Below are 25,842 nucleotides of genomic sequence, written 5' to 3'. Positions count from 1 at the left end.
ACACAATAGAAAAGTCTATATAGTGTGTGCAAATGAAGATTAGGGAGGTAAGGCAATAAATAGGCCATAGCGCCGAAATAATTACAATTTAGCACGGAAGCAGTGTTGTATGGCATTCATCTGGCGCTTAGTTAACAGTGTCCAAAGAAGGGCCAGAAGTGTACAAAATGGTGTCGTCTGCGTAGAGGTGGATCAGAGAACCACCAGCAGCAAGAGCGACATCATTGATGTATACAGAGAAGAGTCCCTGTGGCACCCCCATAGAGAATGCCAGCGATCCGGACAACAGGCCCTCCGACTTGACACACTGAACTCTGAGAAGTAGTTGGTGAACCAGGCAGTCATTTGAGAAACCAAGGCGGTTGAGTCTGCAGATGAGAATGCGGTGATTGACAGAGTCAAAAGCCTTGGCCAGGTCGATGAATACGGCTGCAGAGTAATGTCTCTTATCGATGGCGGTTATGATATCGTTTAGGACCTTGAGCATGGCTGAGGTGCAACAATGACCAGCTCTGAAAGCAAATTGCATAGCGGAGAAGGTACGGTGGGATTCGAAATGGTCGTAACCTGTTGACTTGGCTTTCGAAGACCTTAGAAAGGCAGGGTAGAATAGATATAGGTCTGTAGCAACTTGGGTCTAGTGTGCGGCAGCTTTCCAATCTTTGGGAATCTCAGACGATATGAGAGGTTGAACAGGCCAGTAATAAGGGTAGGAACAATTTCGGCAAATAATTTTAAAAAGAGAGGGTCCAGATTGTTTAGCCCGGCTGATTTGTAGGGGTCCAGGTTTTGCAGTTCTTTAAGAACATCAGCTATCTGGATTTGGGTGAAGGAGAAATGCTTGGGTGAGTTGCTGTGGGGAGTGCAGGGCTGTTGACCGGGGTAGGGGTAGCCAGGAGGAAAGCATGGCCAGCCGTAGAAAAATACTTACTGAAATTCTCAATTATAGTGGATTTATCGGTGGTGACAGTGTTTCCTAGTCTCAGTGCAGTTAGGAGGTGGTGCTCTTATTCTCCATGGACTTTAGTGTCCCAGATCTTTTGAGTGTGTGCTACAGGATGCAAATTTCTGCTTGAAAAAGCTAGCCTTAGCTTTCCTAACTGCCTGTGTATATTTGTTCCCAACTTCCCTGAAAAGTTCCATATCACAGGGGCTATTTGATGCTAATGCAGAACGCCACAGGATGTTTTTGTGCTGGTCAAGGGCAGTCAGGTCTGGAGTGAATCAAGGGCTATATCTGTTCCTGGTTCTACATGCTTATTTAAGATGGTGAAGAAAGCACTTTTAAAGAATAACCAGGCATCCTCTACTGACGGAATGAGGTTAATATCCCTCCAGGATACCCGGGTCAGGTCGACTAAAAAGGCCTGCTCGCTGAAGTGTTTTAGGGAGCGTTTGACAGTGATGAGGGGTGGTCGTTTGACCGCGGACCCATTATGGACGCAGGCAATGAATGAACAACGAACACTTATTTTAATATAATACAATAAATAATGAAACATGTTCAATTTGGTTTAAATAATGCAAAAAAAAGTTAGAAGTAAAAGTGCAATATGTGCCATGTAAAAAAAAAAATGTCTAAGTTCCTTGCGCATTACATATGAATAGTTCCTTTTAACTTGAGTCTTCAATACTCCCAGTTTTAGGCTGTAATTATTATCGGACTATTCCTCTCTATACCATTTGTATTTCATAGGCCTTTGACTATTGGATGTTCTTATAGGCACTAAAAGGTATTTCCAGCCTAATCTCAGGAGTTGATAGGCTTGACGTCATAAACAGCACCGTGCTTCAAGCATTACGAAAAGCTGCTGGCAAACGGAAGAAAGTGCTGTTTGAATGAATGCTTACGAGCCTGCTGCTGCCTTCCACCGCTCAGTCAGACCGCGCTATCAAATATCAAGATTTAATTATAAAACACACAGAAATATGAGCCTTAGGTCATTAATAATGGTATAAAAAAACCAGATTATGAATCGGCCCTAATTAAAATCGGCCATTCCGATTAATCGGTCGACCTCTAGTTGTAACCTACTGGAAGATCATTCAATTACATTCCTTATATTAGTCAACAGTCAATTTCCACCTGTTGCTTTTTTGCAAGAGAAAGGGAACCCTTTGACAGAGCAGCAAGAGTAGTACCTACATCAAATCTAGAGACAAAACATATAAAAGCAGAGGTTGCCTAGTCAATAGATTAGGGCTGTCCCTAACAACAAAACATCTTGGTTGACCGAGATCTGTTGTTTCGACCAATTGATTGGTAGACTTTTTTTAAATGTGTATTTTTCCATATATAGACACACCCTATGTTTGAATAAAATCCACTATATGTAGGTTACTGTCTGATGCTTAAGCACAGCAATTAAAATTTGAGACAAATTAAAGGAGCCAGAGATTATAGCTTAACCAGAAGACAACAAAATCCTGTTCCAGACCCGCCCCCTCTTCCTGCTGGTGGCATTCCCAGATTCTGCCATTAGGCAACTTCTAGTTGACGGTAATATGCTACAACAGCGTTGCCAAGTTATCATACCATTTCTACTTATCTGCGTGCCTGTTATTTTCATTTAATGTATAATGATGCCTTCATATCTCAAAATCAATGTCATGTGGTTAACCAAATCTATCTAAATGAAAATAATACATCTAAAAGTAACTTCTATTACCATTGCCAATAAATACAAACATTGCAGCCTACAGTTAGAAAATATGACAAAAATATATATCCTATAAATCACATTGGCTGTGCATGGCCTGTCTGCAAGGAACTTTAAACATTGTATCAACTATTAACTTAGGTCTGGCCTGACGCTTGCTCTAGCAAACTGGAACAATTTTAGAAAATATTCTGGGCCCTCAGTTTACTGCACCAGTGAGCTCCTGACAGACACAGCAGTAGGCTATTTGCATAAGTAAATAATAAGGTAGGCCTTTATGACATTTCCACCGGATCTGAGCTTGACATTTTTTGTCACGTTTCATGCTGAGTGGTTATAGAAAGAGAAAGCTGGAAAGATTGCTCAAATTTGCAATAGTTCCTCAAAGTAGCCTTTTTTCAATGATTTAAAAACTGACTTCCTTTACCTTCTTTTTGAGGCAAAGAACAATTACTTTGTCTTAACTCACCATCAGTATGAAGCATCTCTATCAGAAATAGTATCAGATCCCCAAATGGGTACATGTATAAGCCTACATTTGCAAGCGGGCAAGGTAGCCTAGGCGTAATCAGGTGCATTTCCTTACACAAGATTAACAGGAGCGCTCCAAACAAAATAATGACTAGATTTACAAACCATAAATGGAATGAAATAACCCAACACTTTTGTCACAAGTTTAACCTAGGTTGTGTACTCTGCAAACAACGTGTCCACTCCTACAACTCTGAAAATGTAATAAATGAAATGCATTAAAATAAATGACCCTTACCAAACAAACATTGTAGATAAGAAAGTATGGTAAATAAGGGTAAATGTACAACTGCCGATACTGGTGTGCCATCCCTGCGGCCTCAACAATGGATTAGTCCACTCAAACAAGTGTCTCGTGTGGCATATTTTTTTTTTTTTGCCACAGCTCACCTAAAAATAAAAATAAAGTTGACAAACAGCCAATCAACCCCCCAAAAATATTTGTATGTTTTTTTTTTACCAGTCAACTAAATGGGGTCAGCCCTGCAATAGAGACTCTACACAAAACCAGCAATGAGGAATACCGGAATCAATAAAACACGGAAACAGTGGTTCTTTATCAGCGGTTGGTGGACTTGACACTGGTGTAGCAGGGCAGTCAGAACTGGCTGTAAGCAGCAGAGAGCTAGAGGAAAGATACATGGGGCTTTGGCTTTGAACTCTGCTGTGAATGTGATGTGCCCTGGGCACCACCTGACCTATGAACACTGATGTCATCTCCATGCCAGCGGTAACCACCCTGTCATACACTGACTGCAGGGGGAAAGTCTCAGGAGTTTATTCAGTGAGGTGAATCGTTCACAACTTTACAGATCGAACACTGCATTTGTTGCTCCCATGTGTCATACACTCCAGGCTACATGGCTGGCAACATGAAAGCAGTAGGCTTGCTCTGGATAAGAACCTGCTAAATGACTATAGTGCAATCTAACATGTTGATTTCCCAAACTAGATGTGTTTTTTACTATTAATAGCTAGCTTCTGTGTGTAATTTGTGTATCGTGTTCGACATTGCACTTTACCATTCTAATTACAGTGTTGTCAGTAGTAAGTACATTGTTGGTATTGCGACAACACTAGCTCCAACGGTACAATACCAGGCCAAGTATCACAATACCAAGTAGTATCGCGATACCAGAGGGGAAAAAAAATAAATATGTTCTAGCATTCTGTTCGCCACGTCCCCCAGACGCTTGTTACCGATTTCTAAACGTTCTGCGCATGTGCTACGCAAAAACTTGTCACTGAAATTCACAATTCACACGCAATACAACACATTGAATTTCACTTCATATTGTTCAGTGTATGATAGGAAACTGCCTAGAATGGCTGATGTGCCAATATTTGTTAACCTCTCTGCGCACCGAACCCGTTAGCGGGATTAAATTCGACAACATACGGTGATCGCTAAATAAATAGTCATTAAACATTCATGAAAATACAAAGTGTCTCACATGGGTCGAAAGCCTAGAATCTTGCTAATCCAACTGCATTGTCAGGTTTAAAAAAGGATTTACTGCGAAAGAATACGATGCGATTATCCAAGAACAAAGCCCCATAAAAACAAAACTACACTGCTCAAAAAAATAAAGGGAACACTTAAACAACACAATGCAACTCCAAGTCAATCACACTTCTGTGAAATCAAACTGTCCACCTAGGAAGCAACACTGATTGACAATACATTTCACATGCTGTTGTGCAAATGGAATAGACAACAGGTGGAAATTATAGGCAATTAGCAAGACTGGCTGATGTTTTGGTCACTTTTGAGTGCTGGCGGTGCTTTCACTCTAGTGGTAGCATGAGACAGAGTCTACAACCCACACAAGTGACTTAGGTAGTGCAGCTCATTCAGGATGGCACATCAATGCGAGCTGTGGCAAGAAGGTTTGCTGTGTCTGTCAGCGTAGTGTCCAGAGCATGGAGGCGCTAGCAGGAGACAGGCCAATACATCAGGAGACGTGGAGGAGGCCGTAGGAGGGCAACAACCCAGCAGCAGGACCGCTACCTCCGCCTTTGTGCAAGGAAGAGCACTGCCAGAGCCCTGCAAAATGACCTCCAGCAGGCCACAAATGTGCATGTGTCTGCTCAAACGGTCAGAAACAGACTCCATGAGGGTGGTAGGAGGGCCCGACGTCCACAGGTGGGGGTTGTGCTTACAGCCCAACACCGTGCAGGACGTTTAGCATTTGCCAGAGAACACCAAGATTGGCAAATTCGACACTGGCGCCCTGTGCTCTTCACAGATGAAAGCAGGTTCACACTGAGCACGTGAGAGTCTGGAGACGCCGTGGAGAACGTTCTGCTGCCTGCAACATCCTCTAGCATGACCGGTTTGGCGGTGGGTCAGTCGCGGTGAGGGGCGGCATTTCTTTGGGGGGGGCCGCACAGCCCTCCATGTGCTCACCAGAGGTAGCCTGCCATTAGGTACCGAGATGAGATCCTCAGACCCCTTGTGAGACCATATGCTGGTGCGGTTGGCCCTGGGTTCCTCCTAATGCAAGACAATGCTAGACCTCATATGGCTGGAGTGTGTCAGCAGTTCCTGCAAAAGGAAAGCATTGATGCTATGGACTGGCCCGCCCGTTCCCCAGACCTGAATCCAATTGAGCACATCTGGGACATCATGTCTCGCTCCATCCACCACAGACTATCCAGGAGTTGGCGGAGGCTTTAGTCCAGGTCTGGGAGGAGATCCCTCAGGAGACCATCCGCCACCTCATCAGGAGCATGCCCAGGCGTTGTAGGGAGGTCATACAGGCACGTATGGAGGCCACACACACTACTGAGCCTCATTTTGACTTGTTTTAAGGACATTACATCAAAGTTGGATCAGCCTGTAGTGTGGTTTTCCACTTTAATTTTGAGTGTGACTCCAAATCCAGACCTCCATGGGTTGACAAATTTGAATTCCATTGATCATTTGTGTGATATTTTGTTGTAAGCACATTCAACTATGTAAAGAAAAAAGTATTTAAGAATATTTCATTCAGATCTAGGATGTGTTATTTTAGTATTCCCTTTATTTTTTTGAGCAGTGTATATCAAATCAGTATGGCGACTAAGTCAGGGAAAGCTAAATCTAAGTCTGGATATACAGATGTACACACAATTTTAGAAGAAATTGATCGGGAGACAGAAGTGAGACAGATTGTTGGAGGATGATTCATTTAGCGATTCCCAAATGGAGGAATATTTTTTAAACGGAGAGGACATCGTTTTGGACTGGTAAGTTCTTCTCATGCTAATGCAGTTGTTTGAAATTAATAATAAAATATTGTTTGATATTCTTTACAATTTTAGTAGCAATATATAAAAATGTAATGTAATGAAATGTGAGATGCACGTGTCTGCCGCCAAACCCCACCCCAACATGAAATAGCCTATTTGAGGCTGTTGATGGGAGGGCAGGCCCACAACAATGGCCAAAGTGACATGGAGACAGTAGATCTAGCTGAAATGTCATAATATAAAATACAGTAGATCTAGCTGGTCTGTCATAATATAAAATGAGACAGATCTAGCAGGTCTATAATAATATATTCAACCTTGTGTTCCCCGTACTCATATATATATATATATATAATCTGTTTATTATACCTGTTGATACAGGGCTCATATGTGAAACTATTCTAATTGAACATTTTCTTTCAGTGACACTGACTCCGAATGGGAGCCCCCAGCGCCAAGGTGTCCATCCCCCACTGAAGCTGGTTCATCCAGCTCCTGCCACAAGTGGTGTTCATATGCCCAAATGTATTTATGCAGGCATGGATGTGCCTCAGGGCCAAAAGGACAGAGCATGGAGGCGTCGTTGTGTTCTTTGCAAAATGGAGTCGCCAATCACCTGCACCACATGCTTGGTGACCCTCTGCTTTACAGCAGAAAGCGACTGCTATGGCACATGGCATCAGAAGCACAATAGTGTAGAGGACTGAGGGTCTTCCAAATATTGAAAGTGTATAAATAGTTACCCTTGTTATTTATTTTATTTTTTTTAAATGTATTTTGTGTTTATTGGAGGGGTGTGTTAGAATACCATTTTGGTATTTTGTATATAGTTATTTGCTTCAAAATGTATAACTTCACCAATTCAGCCACTTGGGTACATTTGGGCAACTTGTGTGGGACACCTGGGTGACTTCATGCTAAATGTCATGTAGCTCACCCATTCCTGAAGTTATCAGTCTGAAACTTTGCACACCTACAGTTGCCCTCGTGTTATCCATCAAAATTATCTCCAGCATCCTATTCTAGTACATGTGAAAGATACTACAGCAATAAAAAACAGAAAACGTATGCTCTCTCTCTTTTCTTCCATCAGATCTACTGTGTTATATTCTCCTACATTCAATGAACATTTCCACAAACTTCAGAATGTTTCCATTCAAATGATAACAAGAATATGCATATCCTTGCCTCTGGGGCTGAGCTACAGGCAGTTAGATTAGGGTATGTCTTCAGGCAGAAATTGAGAACAAAGGGATACAGCCATAACAGGTTAAGTGACTTGCCTAGTTGAATAAAGGTGTAGCAAAAATATATTCACCAAATTAGTGTCCAAAAGTACTGATTTCCGATTGTTATGAAAACTTGAAAATCGGCCCTAATTAATCAGCCATTCCGATTAATCGGTCAACCTCCAGTAAGGAATCAATATTCTAAGAATGCCTCAATTCACAGGGAAACGTTCTTGGTCAACACTCCACTGACACTAAAAACAGGAAAACAATGTTTGAAAACATCTAAGTAATGTCAATAACTGTTATAAAAAAAGCAGTGTTTGTGATTGTTACGGATACAGGTATCCTGTGGGTGTGTGTGTGTCCTGTGTTATTTTCTCTCCTTCTCCCCTCACAGGTGAAAATCATCACTCCCCAATCAGTCACCAATCAAATCATCAATCAGAAGACACACCTCCTCCTGTTTCCTACCCAATCAGTTCCTTTCCCTTGGTTTAAAAACCCTGTCAGTTGGTTTGCTCTAGAGCTCAATCTCTCTGTAAATGCCATATGTCTGTAGATCGCTCTGTTTCACCCTCTCCTACTATGTCTCTCTATCGCTCGTTATGTATTGAGATCTCTGTTTGAGCACCTCCATATCACTTTGTCCTCACCTGTGAGTATTGTTTTTGATTATGGTGTTTGTACACTACCCGTAGGTAAACTTTGTTAACACTAGTTAAAACTGGGCGGACCACCCACTGTATTTTTGGTTAGTTAGCTGTTGTTGAAATAGGCTAGTCTAGCTCAGGGGTGTTTTGGATGCTTATTGTTTCTTTCCTTGGGTCCAGCTCAGCCCCCCCCCCCCCCCTTCTCACTTTTACTTTTTCACTATTATAATTTGCATGAGTTATGTTATGGGTCTTGTTACCATCTCCCATAGACTGTCGGTCCAAAAGGGATTCGTAACGGTGATGCAAGTTCTCACAGCCTTCAAACAGTGAGGTGTAGGTGAATTTACAATATCTTGATTTACAATCAATTAAGACTAGTAGGCTAGTTGACATCTGATTATAAATGTAAGAATAATGAAAGCAGCAAGCAGATTAACTGTAGGCCTACAATAGCATATTGATCAAAATCTAGTCAACAGGCTAACAGAACCCAGCAAATAACTGTTGAATTTCTTCAACATATTAATCCTTACAATAGTAATGTACACTGATATTGCATTTAGTCAATGCCTTTCTGAAGTCCAACAAAGCCATGAACAAAGGAATGGCAAATGCGTCAGGGGTACACTTCTATGGAATGATGGAAACAATGGGTGGCGCACACGTGCTATTTAGCAGCATGTAGTATTTAGCAGCTCTACCATACTGTGCCAAACAAAGAATACAGCAATAGGGATTTAGAAGAATCCCTGCCCGGGGGCAAGTCCAATATCACTGCATTCCCTTTCCCAGATTCCCACATCCAAGTACCAATCACAATAGCATGATTCCTTTGTCGCCACCCCCACAACAATCCAAATTGGCTTTGAATATAGAGTACATTAAATGTTGAAGCCCTGGGCCTGTACTCAAAGCCTCTCGGTTTAGGAAAATGATCTAGGATCAGGTCTCCTGTCTATTTAAAAAGCTAAACTGATCCTAGATCAGCACTAGCTTTATGAATGCAGGGCCCTGACTACCTCTCGTCTGTCACCTGACTGCTGTGGTTATTGGATGAATAATCGGTAAAGGCCGGGGCTCTACAGTGCGACCATTTTACTTGTATATGCGCCAAAATATTTTGCTGTGGGACCTGGAATTTTTATTTAGGAGCACCAGTGCACGTGGAAAAGTGAAAATAAATCAGATAATAGTTGCAATGATTACTTCCCTGTGCCATGGAGATTACAGTGGCCACAGATTGACACTCATACTTGCATCACTACTAGAAAGAAAACAATGTGTCACCTCTTTTTTTCAAATGGTCTCCAACAATTCTTTAGCCCTAATCATAAGGGATAAGTCTTACTGGGAGTGGTCGGTAAAATGCTATGCATAGCCTATATATGAAGGGCCTACATGTATCAACTTTCACAGTGAATGCTATTATTTACAGTACCAGTCAAAAGTTGACACCTACTCATTCCAGGATATCAACTATGAAATAACACATGGAATCACGCAGTAACCAACAAAGTGTTAAACAAAACAGAATATTTGAGATTCTTCAAAGTAGCCACCCTATTGCCTTTATAAACAGCTTCACTGAAACGGCAGATTAGGACAGAAAACACAAAAGTTTCCAAAACTGTCAATATTGTCGGAGTATAACAGAACTGATATTGCAGGCAAAACCCTGAGAAAAATCAAACCAGGAAGTGGCTTCTATTTTGAAAAGTCCATGTTCCATAGCTCCATTTAAAAAGGGATATCAACCAGATTCCTTTTCCTATTGCTTCCTCAAGGTGTCAGTCTTCAGACAGTTTCAGGCTTTTATTTTGAAGAATGAGCATGAACGACCACATTGCGTAAGTGGATAGGTGGGGGCTCCTGGAGTGAATTGTGCGCAAAAGAGAAAAGGTGGCCATTGTTACTCCCGGCCCTAGTGAAAAGCCAACTGTCCCGGGTGATATTATCGAATAGATATTTGAAAAACACCCTGAGGATTGATTATAAAAAAACATCTGACATGTTTCTGTGGACATAATGGATATAATTTGGAATTTGTCTGCGTTGTCGTGACCGCTCTTTTCGGTGGATTCCTGGGCATAACGCACCAAACTAACGGAGGTATTTGGATATAGAAAGTATCTTTATGGAACAAAAGTAACATTTGTTGTCTAACTGGGAGTCTCGTGAGTGAAAACATCCGAAGATCAAAGGGTAAACGATTAATTTGATTGCTTTTCTGATTTGTGACTAAGTTACCTGATGCTAAGTGTACTTATTGTTTTGTCGAGTGATCGATAAACTTAAAAGCTTGTATTGCTTTCGCTGTAAAGCATAATTTCACAATCTGACACGACAGGTGGATTAACAAAAGGCTAAACTGTGTTTTGCAATATTGCACTTGTGATTTCATGAATATTAATATTTTCTAGTAATATTGACTGTGGCGCTATGCTATTCAGCGTTGCTGATGACAATTATCCCGGATCCGGTATGGGTGGTTCAGAGAGGTTAAGGAGAAGTGCATCTTTAATTCTGTGAATAACGCTTGTATCTTTTATCAATGTTTATTAATTATGAGTATTTCTGTAAATTCATGTGGCTCTCTGCAAAATCACAGGATGTTTTGGAAGCAAAACATCACTGAATGTAACGCGCCAATGTAAACAGATTTTTGGATAGAAATATGAACTTTATCGAACAAAACATACATGTATTGTGTAACATGTCATGAGCGTCATCTGATGAAGATCAAAGGTTTGTGATTCATTATCTATGTTTCTGTTTTTGTGACTTCTCTTTGGCTGGAAAAATGGCTGTGTTTGACTTGGCTCTGACTTCATATGTTGTGCTTTCGCTGTAAAGCCCTTTTGAAATCAGACACGATGGGTAGATTAACAAGAAGTGTCTTTCATTTGGTGTATTGCACGTTAATGTGTGAAAGTTACATATTTCTAAAATATATTTTTGAATTTCACGCACTGCCTTTTCAGCAGAATGTTGTTGTCAAGGGGTAGCGCTAGCGGAACCTCTAGCCATAAGTTAAATAAGCAAAGAAACAACAGTCCATTATTTTAAGACATGAAGGTCAGTAAAAACGAAACAAAGAACTTTGAAAGTTTCTTTAAGTGCAGTCACAAAAACCATCAAGTGCTATGATGAAACTGGCTCACGAGGACCACCACAGGAAAGGAAGACCCAGAGTTACCTCTGCTGCAGAGGACAAGTTTTTTGGTTCAAACCGCCATGTCTTTGTGAGACGCAGAGTAGGTGAACAGATCTACACATGTGTGGTTCCCACCGTGATTCATGGAGGCGGCACACTTAACCAGCATGGCTACCATAGCATTCTGCAGCGATACACGATCCCATCTGATTTGTGCTTACTGGGACTATCATTTGTTTTTCAACATGACAATGATTCAACACACCCCCAGGCAGTGTCAGGGCTATTTTAGTGCTGGCCCCACAATCACCCAACCTCAACCCAATTGAGATGGTTTGGGATGAGTTGGACTGCATAAAGGAAAAGCAGCCAACAAGTGCTCAGTATATGTGGCAACTCCTTCAAGACTGTTGGAAAAGCATTCCAGTTGAAGTTGGTTGAGAGAATGCCAAAAGCACGCAAAGCTGTCATCAAGGCAAAGGGTGGCTACACTGAAGATGCTCAATTTTGGGGGGATTTGTATAACACTTTTGGTTACTCCAGTAGAAGTCGGAAGTTTACATACACTTAGGTCGGAGCAATTAAAACACGCTTTTCAACCACTCAATTTCTTGTTAACCTCTCTGGGATATGTTGGACGCTAGCGTGGGCAAAAGCCAGGGAAAATGCAGAGCGCCAAATTCAAATAAATTACTATAAAAACCAAACTTTCATTAAATCACACATGCAAGAAAGCAAATTAAAGCTACACTTGTGAATCCAGCCAACATATCAGATTTCAAAATGGCTTTTCGGCGAAAGCAAACAATGCTATTATCTGAGGATAGCACCTCTGTAAACAAAGAGAAACCATTTCAACCCTGCAGGTGCAACAAAACGCAGAAATAAAAAATATAATTCATGCCTTACCTTTGAGCTGCTTTTGTTGGCACTCCAATATGTCCCATAGACATCACAAATGGTCCTTTTGGTCGATTAATTCCGTCGATATATATCCAAAATGTCCATTTATTTGGCGCGTTTGATCCAGAAAAACACTGGTTCCAACTTGTGCAACGTGACTACAAAATATCTCAAAAGTTAGCTGTAAACTTTGCCAAAACATTTCAAACTACTTTTGTAATAGAACTTCAGGTATTTTTAACCGTAAATAATCAATAAAATTGAAGACGGGATGATCTGTATTCAATACAGGAAGAAAACAAACTGAAGCACGCTTTCTGGTCAAGCGCCTCTAACAGTACACTTCAGGTGCCCCTCGTTCAAGAAGGCCGTACTTCATTACACAAAGGAAAAAACCTAAAATTTCCAAAGACTGACATCCAGTGGAAGCGATCGGAACGGCAAGAAGGTCCCTTAGAAATCTGGATTCCCAATGAACACCCATTGAAAAGAGCGTGACCTCAAAAAAAATCTGAATGGTTTGTCCTCGGGGTTTCGCCTGCTAAATAAGTTCTGTTATACACAGACATGATTCAAACAGTTTTAGAAACTTCAGAGTGGTTTCTATCCAAATCTACTAATAATATGCATATCTAATCTTCTGGGGATGAGTAGCGGGGGTTGAATTTAGAAATGCATTTCATCCAGACGAGAAAATACTGCCGTCACCAAGAAGTTAACAATCTATAGTTTTGGCAAGTCAGTTAGGACATCTACTTCGTGCATGACAAGTAATTTTTCCAACAATTGTTTAGAGATTATTTCACTTATTCCTTGTCACAATTCCAGTGGGTCAGAAGTTCAGTCGTGGCCAAACGTTTTGAGAATGACAAATTTTTAATTTCCACAGTATGCTGCTTCAGTGTCTTTAGATATTTTTGTCATATGTTACTATGGAATACTGAAGTATTTACAAGCATTTCGCAAGTGTCAAAGGCTTTAATTGACAATTCCATGTTGATGCATAGAGTCAATATTTGCAGTGTTGACCCTTCTTTTTCAAGCCCTCTGCAATCTGCCCTGGCATGCTGTCAATTAACTTCTGGGACACTGATGGCAGCCCATTCTTGCATAATCAATGCTTGGAGTTTGTCAGAATTTGTGGGTTTGTTTGTCCACCCGCCTCTTTAGGATTGACCACAAGTTCTCAATGGGATTAAGGTCTGAGGAGTTTCCTGGCCATGGACCCAAAATATCGATGTTTTGTTCCCCGAGCCACTTATTTATCACATTTGCCTTATGGCAAGGTGCTCCATCATGCTGGAAAAGGCATTGTGCGTCACCAAACTGTTCCTGGTTGGTTGGGAGAAGTTGCTCTCGGAGGATGTGTTGGTACCATTCTTTATTCATGGCTGTGTTCTTAGCAAAATTGTGAGTGAGCCCACTCCCTTGGCTGTGAAGCAACCCCACACAGGAATGGTCTCAGGATGCTTTACTGTTGGCATGACACAGGACTGATGGAAGCGCTCACCTTGTCTTCTCCGGACAAGCTTTTTTTCTTTTTTTTTTGAAGCCCCAAACAATCGGAAAATGGGATTCAGAGAAAATGACTTTACCCCAGTCCTCAGTAGTCAGATCCCTGTACCTTTTGCAGAATATCAGTCTGTCCCTGATGTTTTTCCTGGAGAGAAGTGACTTATTTTCTGCCCTTCTTGACACCAGGCCATCCTCAAAGTCTCACTGTGCACGCAGATGCACTCTCACCTGCCTGCTGCCATTCCTGAGCAAGATCTGTACTGGTGGTGCCCCGATACCACAGCTGAATCAATTTTAGGAGATGGTCTTGGAGCTTGCTGGACTTTCTTGGGCAACCTAAACCTTCTAAACAACATTTGAACACCTCTCCTTGAAGTTCTTGATCTGATAAATGGTTGATTTAGGTGAAATCTTAATGGCAGCAATATCCTTGCCTGTGAAGCCCTTTTTGTGCAAAGCAATGACGACACATGTTCACTTGCAGGTAACCACGGTTGAGAGGAAGAACAATGATTCCAAGCACCACCCTCCTTTTGGAGCTTCCAGTCTGTTATTCGAACTCAATCAGCATGACAGAGTGATCGCCAACCTTGTCCTTGTCAACACTCACACCTGTGTTAATGAGAGAATCACTGACATGATGTAAGCTGGTCCTTTTGTGGCAGAGCTGAAATGCAGTGGAAAGGTTTTTTGGGGATTCAGTTCATTTGCATGGCAAAGAGGAACTTTGCAATTAATCTGATCACTCTTCATAACATTCTGGAGTATATGCAAATGGCCATCATACAAACTGAGACAGCAGACTGAAAATTAATGTGTCATTCTCAACTTTTGGCCACGACTGTACACTAAGTTGACTGTGCCTTTAGACAGCTTAGAAAATTCCAGAATTGTGTCATGGCTTTAGAAGCTTCTGATAGGCTAATTGACATCATTTGAGTCAATTGGAGGTGTACCTGTGGATGTATTTCACAGCCTACCTTCAAACTCAGTGCCTCTTTGCTTGACATTATGGGAAAATCACAAGAAATCAGCCAAGACCTCATAAAAAAAATGGTAGACCTCCACAAGTCTGGTTCATCCTTGGGAGCAATTTCCAAATGCATGAAGGTACCATGTTCATCTGTACAAAATAAAACGCAAGTATAAACACCATGGGACCATGCAGCAGTTATACCGCTCAGGAAGGAGACGCGTTGTCTCCTAGAGATGAACGTACGTACATCATGTTGTGGGGTGTTTTGCTGCAGGAGGGACTGGTGCACTTCACAAAATAGATGGTATCATGAGGGAGACATTGTGTGGATATATTGAAGCAACATCAAGAACTCAGTTTAAGCTTGGTAGGCCACAACTTTGGAAGTATGCTTGGGGTCATGGTCCATGTGGACATTCAAGTCTTCCAAATTGACAACGACCCCAAGCATACTTCCAAAGTTGTGGCAAACTGGCTTAAGGACAAAGTCAAGGTATTGGAGTGTCCATCACAAAGCCCTGACCTCAATCCCTTAGAAAATGTGTGGGCAGAACTGAAGAAGCTTGTGCACACAAGGAGGCCTACAAACATGACTCAGTTACACCAGCTCTGTCAGGAGGAATGGGCCAAAATTCACCCAATTTATTATGGGAACATTGTGGAAGGCTACCCGAAATGTTTGACCCAAGTTAAACAATTTAAAGGCAATGCTACCAAATACTAATTGAGTGTATGTGAACTTCTGACCCACTGGGAATGTGATGAAAGAAACAAAAGCTTAAATAAATCACTATTAATCTGACATTTCACAATCTTAAAAATAAAGTGGTGATCCTAACTGACCTAAAACAGGGAACTTTTACTAGGATTAAATGTCTGGAATTGTGAAAAACTGGATTTAAATATATTTGGCTAAGGTGTATGTAAACTTTGACTTCAACTGTACATGATTCCATATGTGCTATTACATCGTTTTGATGCAGTCACTACTATTGTACAATGTAGAAAATAGTTTTTAAAAAATGTGTCCAAACTTTTGACTGGTACTGTAAATGTTTTGTGCGTATTAATTTAACATTGCTAAATGACCAGTAAAACAAATAGTGATCATTTAATGTAACCCTTGCTGTTAATAGATGGCAAAGAACAATAAAATTGACCTAAACTTTTGGAAATTATACGTTCACTTTCGCAACCATAGTCTTAAAATGCATCTCAAGGCTAGGAGGCATTTAGCACATACTGCAGTTGGCTAAATTATCCTAAGGATTATGATGACACTTCCTCAGTTCGAATATTATGGCAAATCTATACCAAAACCAGTTTGGTATGGTTTACAAACTTGGGAACAAAAGCTCAAGTTATCGGTGTATCCCTTGACTTATTGAAATATCTTCACGCATAGAAAAAAAATGTCAATTTAACGAAACAAAGAAAGAATTACAGGGGGGAGTTTGGCAAAGAAAAAAATAATCCCATCCGAATTGCCCTCTGGATTAACAACCATTCAGGGTTAATAATTACATAATCAATTTTCTCTAGTAATACTAGTCCCGTGCGAATAGGTCTTCTGTGCACTTACATTCTTCAACTTAGGCCCACAAATTCTCCTTGTAAGTAAGGTCAGCGTAGAGCCCGGCTACAGTCAATAATGTAAAACATGAAACATGTCCCTGATAACTACCGAAGGGACCTGACAAAAGCAGGTAATGAAGTCAAAACAAGGATTAAAAGTATAACTGGTTATAATACGTGGAGTTTAAATCAAATTACTGGTTTCCACGATACATTTCAGGACACTATAGTCTGACTGGATGCTTTCAACTCATGTGGTCACATTAAATAATGAATGTCTTCATGGCGCCAACAGAAATGGTCGCTTCATGTTCTAAAGAAACTAAGCAGCATTTTGTTATCTTGATGTATTATTACTAAAGGTCGACCGATTAATCAGGGCCGATTTCAAGTTTTCATAATCGGAAATCGGTATTTTTGGACACCGATTTGGCGTTTCTTTTTTTTTTACACCTTTATTTAACTAGGCAAGTCAGTTAAGAACACATTCTTATTTTCAATGACAGGCTAGGAACGGTGGGTTAAATGCCTTATTCAGGGGCAGAACGACATATTTTTACCTTGTCAGCTACAGGATTCAATCTTGCAACCTTATGGTTAACTCGTCCAACGCTCTAACCACCTGCCTCTCATTGCACTCCACGAGGAGTCTGCCTGTTACGTGAATGCAGTAGAAGCCAAGGTAAGTTGCTAGCTAGCATTAAACTTATCTTATAAAAAAACAATCAACCATAATCACTAGTTAACTACACATGGTTGATATTACTAGTTTATCTAGCCTGTCCTGCGCTGCATATAATCGATGCAAAGCAGGGGGATTATTTAACAGAAGCGCATTTACGAAAAAAAGCATACTCTTTGCACGACTGTACCTAACCATAAAAACCAATGCCTTTCTTAAAATCAATACGCAGAAGTATATATTTTTAAACCTGTATATTTAGCTAAAAGAAATCCAGGTTAGCAGGCAATATTAACCAGATGAAATTAACCAGTGTCACTTCTCTTGCGTTCATTGCACGCAGATTCAGGGTATATGCAACAGTTTGGGCCACCTAATTTGCCAGAATTTTACATCATTATGACATAACATCGAAGGTTGTGCAATGTAACAGGAATATTTAGACTAATGGATGCCACCTGTTAGATAAAATACGGAACGGTTCCGCATTTCACTGAAAGAATAAACATCTTGTTTTCGAGATGATAGTTTCCGGATTTGACCATATTAATGACCAAAGGCTAGTATTTCTGTTTGTTATTATGTTAAAATTAAGTCTGATTTGATATTTGATAGAGCAGTCTGACTGAGATGGTAGGCAGCAGCAGGCGCGTAAGCATTCATTCCAACAGCACTTTCGTGCGTTTTGCCAGCAACTCTTCGCAAGCACAGCGCTGTTTATGACTTCAAGCCTATCAACTCCCGAGATTAGGCTGGTGTAACCGATGTGAAATAGCTAGCTAGTTAGCGGGGTGCGCGCTAATAGCGTTTCAAACGTCACTCGCCCTGAGACTTGGAGCGGTTGTTCCCCTTGCGCCACAAAAGCCGCGGCCCTTGCAGAGCGATGGGTAACGCTGCTTCGAGTGTGGCTGTTGTCGAAGTGTTCCTGGTTTGAGCCCAGGTAGGGGCCAGGAGAGGGACGGAAGTATACTGTTACACTGGCGATACTAAAGTGCTTATAAGAACATCCAATAGTCAAAGGTTAATGAAATACAAGTGGTAGAGAGAGAAATAGGCCCATAAATACTATATTAACTACAACCTAAAACCTCTTACCTTGGAATATTGAAGTCTCATGATAAAAGGAACCACCAACCTTCAGCCTGGTGGTTAGAGCATTGGACTAGTAACTGAAAGGTTGCAAGTTCAAATCCCCGAGCTGACAAGGTACAAAAAAAATCTGTCATTCTGCCCCTGAACAGGCAGTTAACCCACTGTTCCTAGGCCGTCATTGAAAATAAGAATTTGTTCTTAACTGACTTGCCTAGTAAAATAAAGGTAAAATAAAAAAATAAAAAAATATGTTGTCATGTTCAGAGCAAGGAACTCAAACATTAGCTTTTTTCACATGGCAAATATTGCACTTTTACTTTCTTCTCCAACACTTTGTTTTTGCATCATTTAAACATGTTTCATTATTTGAGGCTAAATTGATTTTTATTGATGATATTGATATTAAGTTAAAATAAGTGTTCATTCAGCATTGTCATTATTACAAAAAATATATATAAAAAAATAATAAATATTTAAAAAAATGGCCGATTAATCGGTATCGGCTTTTTTTGGTCCTCCAATAATCGGTATCGGCGTTGAAAAATCATAGTCGGTCGACCTCAAATCCTGAGGCTTTATTTATTGTAGCTGGTGACTTTAACGAAGCTAATCTGAAAACAAGGCTCCCTAAATGTTATCAGCATATAGAATACGCGACCCGGGCTGGCAGCATTCTAGATCATTGCTACTCTAACTTCCGAGACACAAACTAAGCCCTCCCTCACCCTCCTTTTGGCAAATCTGACCACGACTCCATTTTGTTGCTCCCAGCCTATAGACAGAAACTAAAACAGGAAACGCCCGTGCTCAGGTCTGTTCAATGCTGGTCTGACAAATCTGATTCCACGCTCCATGATTGCTTCGATCACGTGGACTGGATTATGTTCCGGGTAGCCTCAGACAACAATATTGACGTATACGCCGATTCGGTGGGCGAGTTTATTAGCAAGTGCATCGGTGATGTTGTACTCACGGTGACTATTAAAACCTTCCCCAACCAGAAACTGTGGATCAATGGCAGCATATGCGCAAAACAGAAAGCACGAACCACCGCTTTTAATCATGGCAAGGCGACTGGAAACCTGACCGAATACCAACAGTGTAGCTATTCCCTCTGCAAGGCAATCAAACAAGCTAAGCATCAGTATAGAGACAAAATAGAGTCACAATTCAAGATGTACAGTGGGGAGAACAAGTATTTGATAACCTGCAAAATCGGCAGTGTTTCCAACTTACAAAGCACGTAGAGGTCTGTAATTTGTATCATTGGGACACTTCAACTGTGAGACGGAATCAAAAAAGAAAAAAACGGAAAATCATTGTATGATTGTTTAATTAATTTGCATTTTATTTCATGACATATGTATTTGATCACCTACCAACCAGTAAGAATTCCAGCTCTCACAGACCTGTTTGTTTTTCTTTAAGCCGCCCTCCTGTTCTCCACTCATTACCTGTATTAACTGCACCCGTTTGAACTCGTTACCTGTATAAAAGACACCTGTCCACACACTCAAACAGACTCCAACCTCTCCACAATGGCCAAGACCAGAGAGATGTGTAAGGACATCAGGGATACATTTGTAGACCTGCACAAGGCTGGAATGGGCTACATGTCAATAGGCAAGCAGCTTGGTGAGAAGGCAACAACTGTTGGCTCAATTATTCGAAAAATGGAAGAAGTTCAAGATGACCGCCAATCACCCTCGGTCTGGGGCTCCATGCAAGATCTCACCTCGTGGGGCATCAATGATCACGAGGAAGGTGAGGGATCAGCCCAGAACTACGCGGCAGGACCTGGTCAATGACCTGAAGAGAGCTGGGACCACAGTCTCAAAGAAAACCAGTAGTAACACACTACACTGCCATGGATTAAAATCCTGCAGCGCACGCAAGTTTGCCAATGACCATCTGGATGATCCAGAGGAGGAATGGGAGACGGTCATGCGGTCTTGAGACGAAAATATAGCTTTCGTCTAAACTCCACTTGCTGTGTTTGAAGAAGATGAGTACAACCCAAAGAACACCATCCCAACCGTGAAGCATGGAGGTGGAAACATCATTCTTTGGGGCCATGTATCGCAAGATCTTGGCCAACAACCTCCTTCCCTCAGTAAGAGCATTGAAGATGGGTCGTGGCTGGGACAACGACCCAAAACACACAGCCAGGGCAACTAAGGAGTGGCTCCGTAAGAAGCATCAAGGTCCTGGAGTGGCCTAGCCAGTCTCCAGACCTGAACCCAATAGAAATTCTTTGGAGGGAGCTGAAAGTCTGTATTGCCCAGCGACAGCCCCGAAACCTGAAGGATCTGGAGAAGGTCTGTAATGGAGGAGTGGGCAAAAACCCCTGCTGCAGTGTGTGCAAACCTGGTCAAGAACTACAGGAAACATGATCTCTAATTGCAAACAAAGGTTTCTATACCAAATATTAAAATGCTTTTTTCTGCTTTTCTGATGTATCATACTTTTGTCATGCAATAAAATGCACATGAATTACTTAAAAATCACAGTAATTTTCTGGATTTTTAGATTCCGTCTCAGACCTCTACATGCTTTGTAAGTAGGAAAACCTGCAAAATCAGCAGTCTATCAAATACTTGTTCTCCCCACTGTTATTGGCAGGGTCTACAGTCAATCACAGATTACAAAAAGAAAACCATCCCCGTCGCGGACACTGGCGTCTTGCTCCCAGACAAACTAAACAACTTCTTTGCTCGCTTTGAGGACAATACAGTGCCACTGCCCGCTACCAAAACCTGCAGACTCTCCTTCACCACAGCCATCGTGAGTAAAACATAAACGTGTTAACCCTCGCAAGGTTGCCGGCACAGACAGCATCCCTAGCCACGTCCTCAGAGCATGCACAGACCAGCTGGCTGGTGTGTTTACAAACATATTCAATCAATCCCTATCCCAGTCTGCTGTTCCCACATGCTTCAAGGAGGGTCACCATTGAGCAAAATGACTATCCGTCATCATGAAGTGCTTTGAGAGATCATATCACCTCCACCATACCTGACACCCTAGACCCACTCCAAGTTGCTTACCACCCTAATAGGTCCACAGACTACGCAATCACACTGCACTGCCCTAACCCACCTGGACAAAAGGAATACCTATGTAAGAATGCTGTTCATCGATTACAGCTCAGCATTTACCACAGTACCCTCCAAACTCGTCATTAAGCTCGAGACCATTGGTCTCGACCCCGCCCTGTGCAACTGGGTCCTTGTCTTCCTGACGAGCCGCCCCCAGGTGGTGAAGGTAGGAAACATCACCACAACTCTGGGGCCCAACAAGGGTGCGTGCTCAGCCCCCTCCTGTACACCCTGTTCACCCATGACTACATGGCCAAGCGGGGGGGGGATTCTCCTAAAATAACAGCTGGAACAGCCAGAACCTCCAACATAGCCTAGGCTACATTCAGATGGGATTTTCAGAGCTAGTTATTCTGTAAATAATTACCAGCTTTGCACAGTATTTCCCTTCTAGGCAAGCAGGGCACTCCTGCAGAAATTATTTGAAGAGCTTTATCACTAATTGATAATGATGGGATTGAACATCTGGCACACACTGCAGTCTTCCAGGGGATATCAACTGGGCTGGCTGCAATAGCTATTATACAAGCTAAAGTATCCAGGGATAAAATGGAAGGCTGCTGCTACTATTCATTCACATATAGCATTCATTCTTAAACTTAACACATATCAAACTGAACATATCTTAGCGTTGTTGACTAGCCACATCCCAGCGAGAGTTGTGGGAGAAGTCAATCTTGGCTACTCTTCCTTCCATGCATATTTAAGCAGTCCAATTGAAACAGATTGCAGGAGGGAGGAATCATGATCGAGTGCAGTGACTGAATGTGCACTGCTGCTGCCGAGAAGCTAAGTGAGTCCAATAAAGCATGGTCTAGCCATCAATGCTGGTAAGAGTCCCCTGATAGAAAAGCCATGATTAGCAGATCAAAGTAAACATCCTCTGAGGGAGTGCTGTGCTCAGCAGCAACACTGGTCTGTGCTACAAACAGGACTCTGGGAGAGTCTGAGAAGAGGTGCTGCTACAGGCCAGGGCAACACATCAGTGAGCTAAACCACTGACAAGACAAACTTTTATAATGCTATTCCATTACATAATTAATCTCAAAGTGCTTTAAAAATGCACCAAAATTACATAGGATAAGGCTACTTAACAAATCCAAGTTGACTGCACATAGGCCAACATTAAACTGATGAGAACATATACAATTAAGGGTTTTCAGTATAGGCTATGCAGTGCACTGTGCAAATCAGGGATCAAGACATTATCCATTTTTAGTTATGCATTACAAGATTTGGGAATCAAGCTGCTATATAGAACAATGGCATAAGCTAACAGAAGACACACATACAGTCACCATATTTCCCAGTCTTTCCAGGATGTCGGGGGGAATTTCAGGCAAAAATGCCCAATTTTGCTAAGGCAATTCTGACATATGCATCAATTGACACATTTGGGGAACGTTCTTGGGTGAGAGGTGGCTTGATTGACCCCAATTATGCAGTAAATGTGCAGTGATTAGTTGAAATAGCAGGCCTTTTGTTACTGCAGTGATGGGTCAGTTTTATGCAACAATATTGTGATGGTTTGACTTATGCGGAAATAGTGCAGTGATTTCAAAGTCCTCGCATAATATGCAGGAAATTGATTCAAAAATGTGGGATTACAGAATCCTGGAAAGACTGATTTCCAATCAAAACCCATTGAATGAGCAGTGGCACCAAGCAGTCATGTGAAGGTGAACCCAACCTGGCTGTCCCAGATCCGGAGAAAGGAGGGGAGCTGCTGGCCCGGCAGGTCATTACTAGCAGTGTGTGTGTGTGTGTGTGTGTGTTAGACCAGTCCTCCTGTGCTGAAGGTCAGCCACTGTCCTACTGTGACCTCTGGGCTGAAGCTCAAATCAGGGTAACGTGGGCATCTGGTGCTGACTGTCAGTGAGGCACTCGGCATTCACAAAAATGACACACCCCGTCTCATCCTCTCCATCTCCCTTACCCTGCCGCCTCCTCCACAGAGAGGGTAATCAAACACCCTCCCCAGAGCAATCTGAAAAAACACATTTTCGATGTCGCTATTGGTCAGGTACTACTCAAAAAACTGAAAGGCAGGCTGAACACTCAGTCCAGTTGACATAGTCCCACCTCTGATAACAGCCAAATATCACAGCATGTGTGTATTGAGGCCATTATGAGAAACACAAATACAATGATTACTGATTAGCCATTTTGCACAATAGATACTTTTGAGGGTACACGTGTTTATATTCTCACGATAATAATGTGCTTTATTTTCTAAATGAGTCTGGAAAGTTGTCAAGCCTGCAACCGCAAACAAGTAGCTTATTAACAGATCTTAGAACTTCAACATCTCTGATTGCTTACATAAATGACTGTACCTATTCAACCAAGAACCACATTAGCTACAACTGGAGGAGGAATTATAGCTACCGAGTTATTAATTGAAGCGCCACTCCTAAAACAATCCCATCATTTCCGTTGCATCAGCTGCTGCAGCAATCCTTACAGGCGTAGCCAAGCTCTGGTCTGTCCAGGATGAAATGGTACATTAAGGGGAGGTGGACTGTAAAGCAAAGGATCCAGGCTACAAACAAGACAGGGGTACCATCCACAAGGCGGGCGAGGAGGAGAATGACTTGTCAGTTTCAAAGCGATGCTGGCTGAAGGATCCATTCTGCAGTAGCAGAGGGGTGGTGTCTTTTCTAACCGAATAGAGGGTATCACTGCCTTTCAACCCACATGTGATCAAACAGACTATACTCGATCCTTAATCGATATCAATCACCAAATAAAAGGAAAAAGTATTTTAGAAAACATAGGTTTCAAGCTGAAGTTATTGGTCAATACAAATGGTAGTTTTCCTACAACTCAATTTTTTTCACCAATGTGCTCCACCCTTATTTTTATAAACTGAATGCATAAATTCAGACTTAGGTGATTCGTGAAACAGAGCCAACTTGCAGTGAAAGATTTCTGTAAAAACGGTACCGGTCTAATGTAGAGCCTTGCTGATGACATTTCACAAAATGTTGATCAAAGTTGTCCAGTTGACTGAATGTAACGTTATGGATGGAGTAGGGTAGCCAGTGGCTACACAGGAAACATACAACTAGCTTGGTAGCTAGCGGAGCTAAAAAAGGTATAAAAATGTCAGACCACAGCTATTTTTTCACATGACATTTGGCCAAAACTAGAAAAATAACATATTTAGACTTAGCTAGTTACTTATTAAATAGATGTCTAAATAAATTAAATACAACCGATTGCATACGCCCTTTCCCATTATTTAACATTCTAAAATCGTAGGTAACGTTACCTAGCTAAAGTTATCTAGCTTGTCACAAAGTGTTCAAGCAGATAGCTAGATATCGTTTTACACTCAACACCACACATTAGTTGGTAAGTATTTGTAGCGGGTATGTTTAATAACGGTCTCAAATCATGACCTACATATGATCGCCAAGCGAACGCAGGGTAGACTAGAGCGCGCACGCTAGCTAGCCTAACAATTCGAATGCGAGGTGAAGTAATGAATTGAACTTCACCAATATACTCCGCAAAATATTAGTTAAAGTTAACTAGCTACATCGATAAAAGATATTGCAACAAGTCAGTAAATAAACTAGTTTATTAGGTTAGCTACCTACACACATAATTGATGATTATTTCCACTGTCTGAACAACATTAGTTAGCTGCCTTGTGAGCTGTAAAGTTGATATAAAATTATCGAATCAATTTGATCATTTACTTGGAAAAATAGGTGCAAGTTAGATTCAAATGGTAACTTAAAGCAGGTTAATAAGTTACTTACATGCAAATCGACCAGTGCCACTAGTTGGTTAACACAGTCATTTACAACTCTGATGACCAGCTAGCTAGCTACCTGCTGCTCCAATCGGCCTGTCCGCCATTTTGAGACATAAAAAGGAGGCGCAAAAACTACAGCCACATCGTCATTTTCCCCACCTAGCATTTCTTCGATACTCAATATCTGATGCAAAATAATTTACACTTACCCTATAGTTTCTCCTGAAAAACTTTAACAAGTTCGGCCAGTTATGAAAGCCAAGAGGATGTTTTTTGTTCCAAAATAAGGGACTTCTGATCTCGAGTTTAAAGTATGCCGAATTGTCTCTCGACCAATCCTTGTTTTACTTACCGCAGTTGCCTTCGGAGTCGGTGACGCGCTTGCGTTCGCAAACTGACAGCGACGCGCGCGTACGCCTTCGATCACAGCCCTACTTAAATATACACTTGCAAACACCCACTGATAAACTACTATAATTTTACTTATTAGCTGTAAACACTCACTATTTTTGACAACACATCATTAGTCAGCCTCTGTCAATGGTGTCATTTACGTCTGTTTATAGTGGATATTCAGATTCCAGAATGTTATCAGAATTTGATCTCTTGATGACGTCCCATAGGTCTATGAATTACGTACTGTAACATTTGTGTGACAGGTCCCCTGTCGGCTAGCAGAGATAAGCAACCAGTCTTTACCATTGAAATACATGATAATGATAGGACTGCATCTAATTGCATGTCCAAGAATGGCACAGCGGTCTAAGGCAC

The 25,842-nt window shown here is 41.5% G+C and overlaps 1 protein-coding gene across 4 annotated transcripts in view; it reads right to left on the bottom strand.

Moving 5' to 3' along the window:
- LOC110503872 (lissencephaly-1 homolog A) overlaps nucleotides 1-25,725 on the bottom strand; it is an 83,637-nt gene extending 57,912 nt beyond the window's left edge. The window contains exon 1 of one of the 4 annotated variants that reach the window (XM_036962036.2): nucleotides 25,424-25,725. The gene's annotated coding sequence lies outside the window, so the exon portion shown is untranslated. The other 3 variants (XM_036962034.2, XM_036962037.2, XM_090218475.1) reach the window with 3 other exon arrangements.
- Nucleotides 25,726-25,842: the final 117 nt, after the last annotated feature.

The sequence above is a fragment of the Oncorhynchus mykiss genome, chromosome 24 (genome assembly GCF_057628025.1).
Source record: "Oncorhynchus mykiss isolate SJ-2025 chromosome 24, ASM5762802v1, whole genome shotgun sequence".
NCBI lineage: Eukaryota > Metazoa > Chordata > Actinopteri > Salmoniformes > Salmonidae > Oncorhynchus > Oncorhynchus mykiss.
This window is presented reverse-complemented; position numbering and strand designations above follow the sequence as displayed.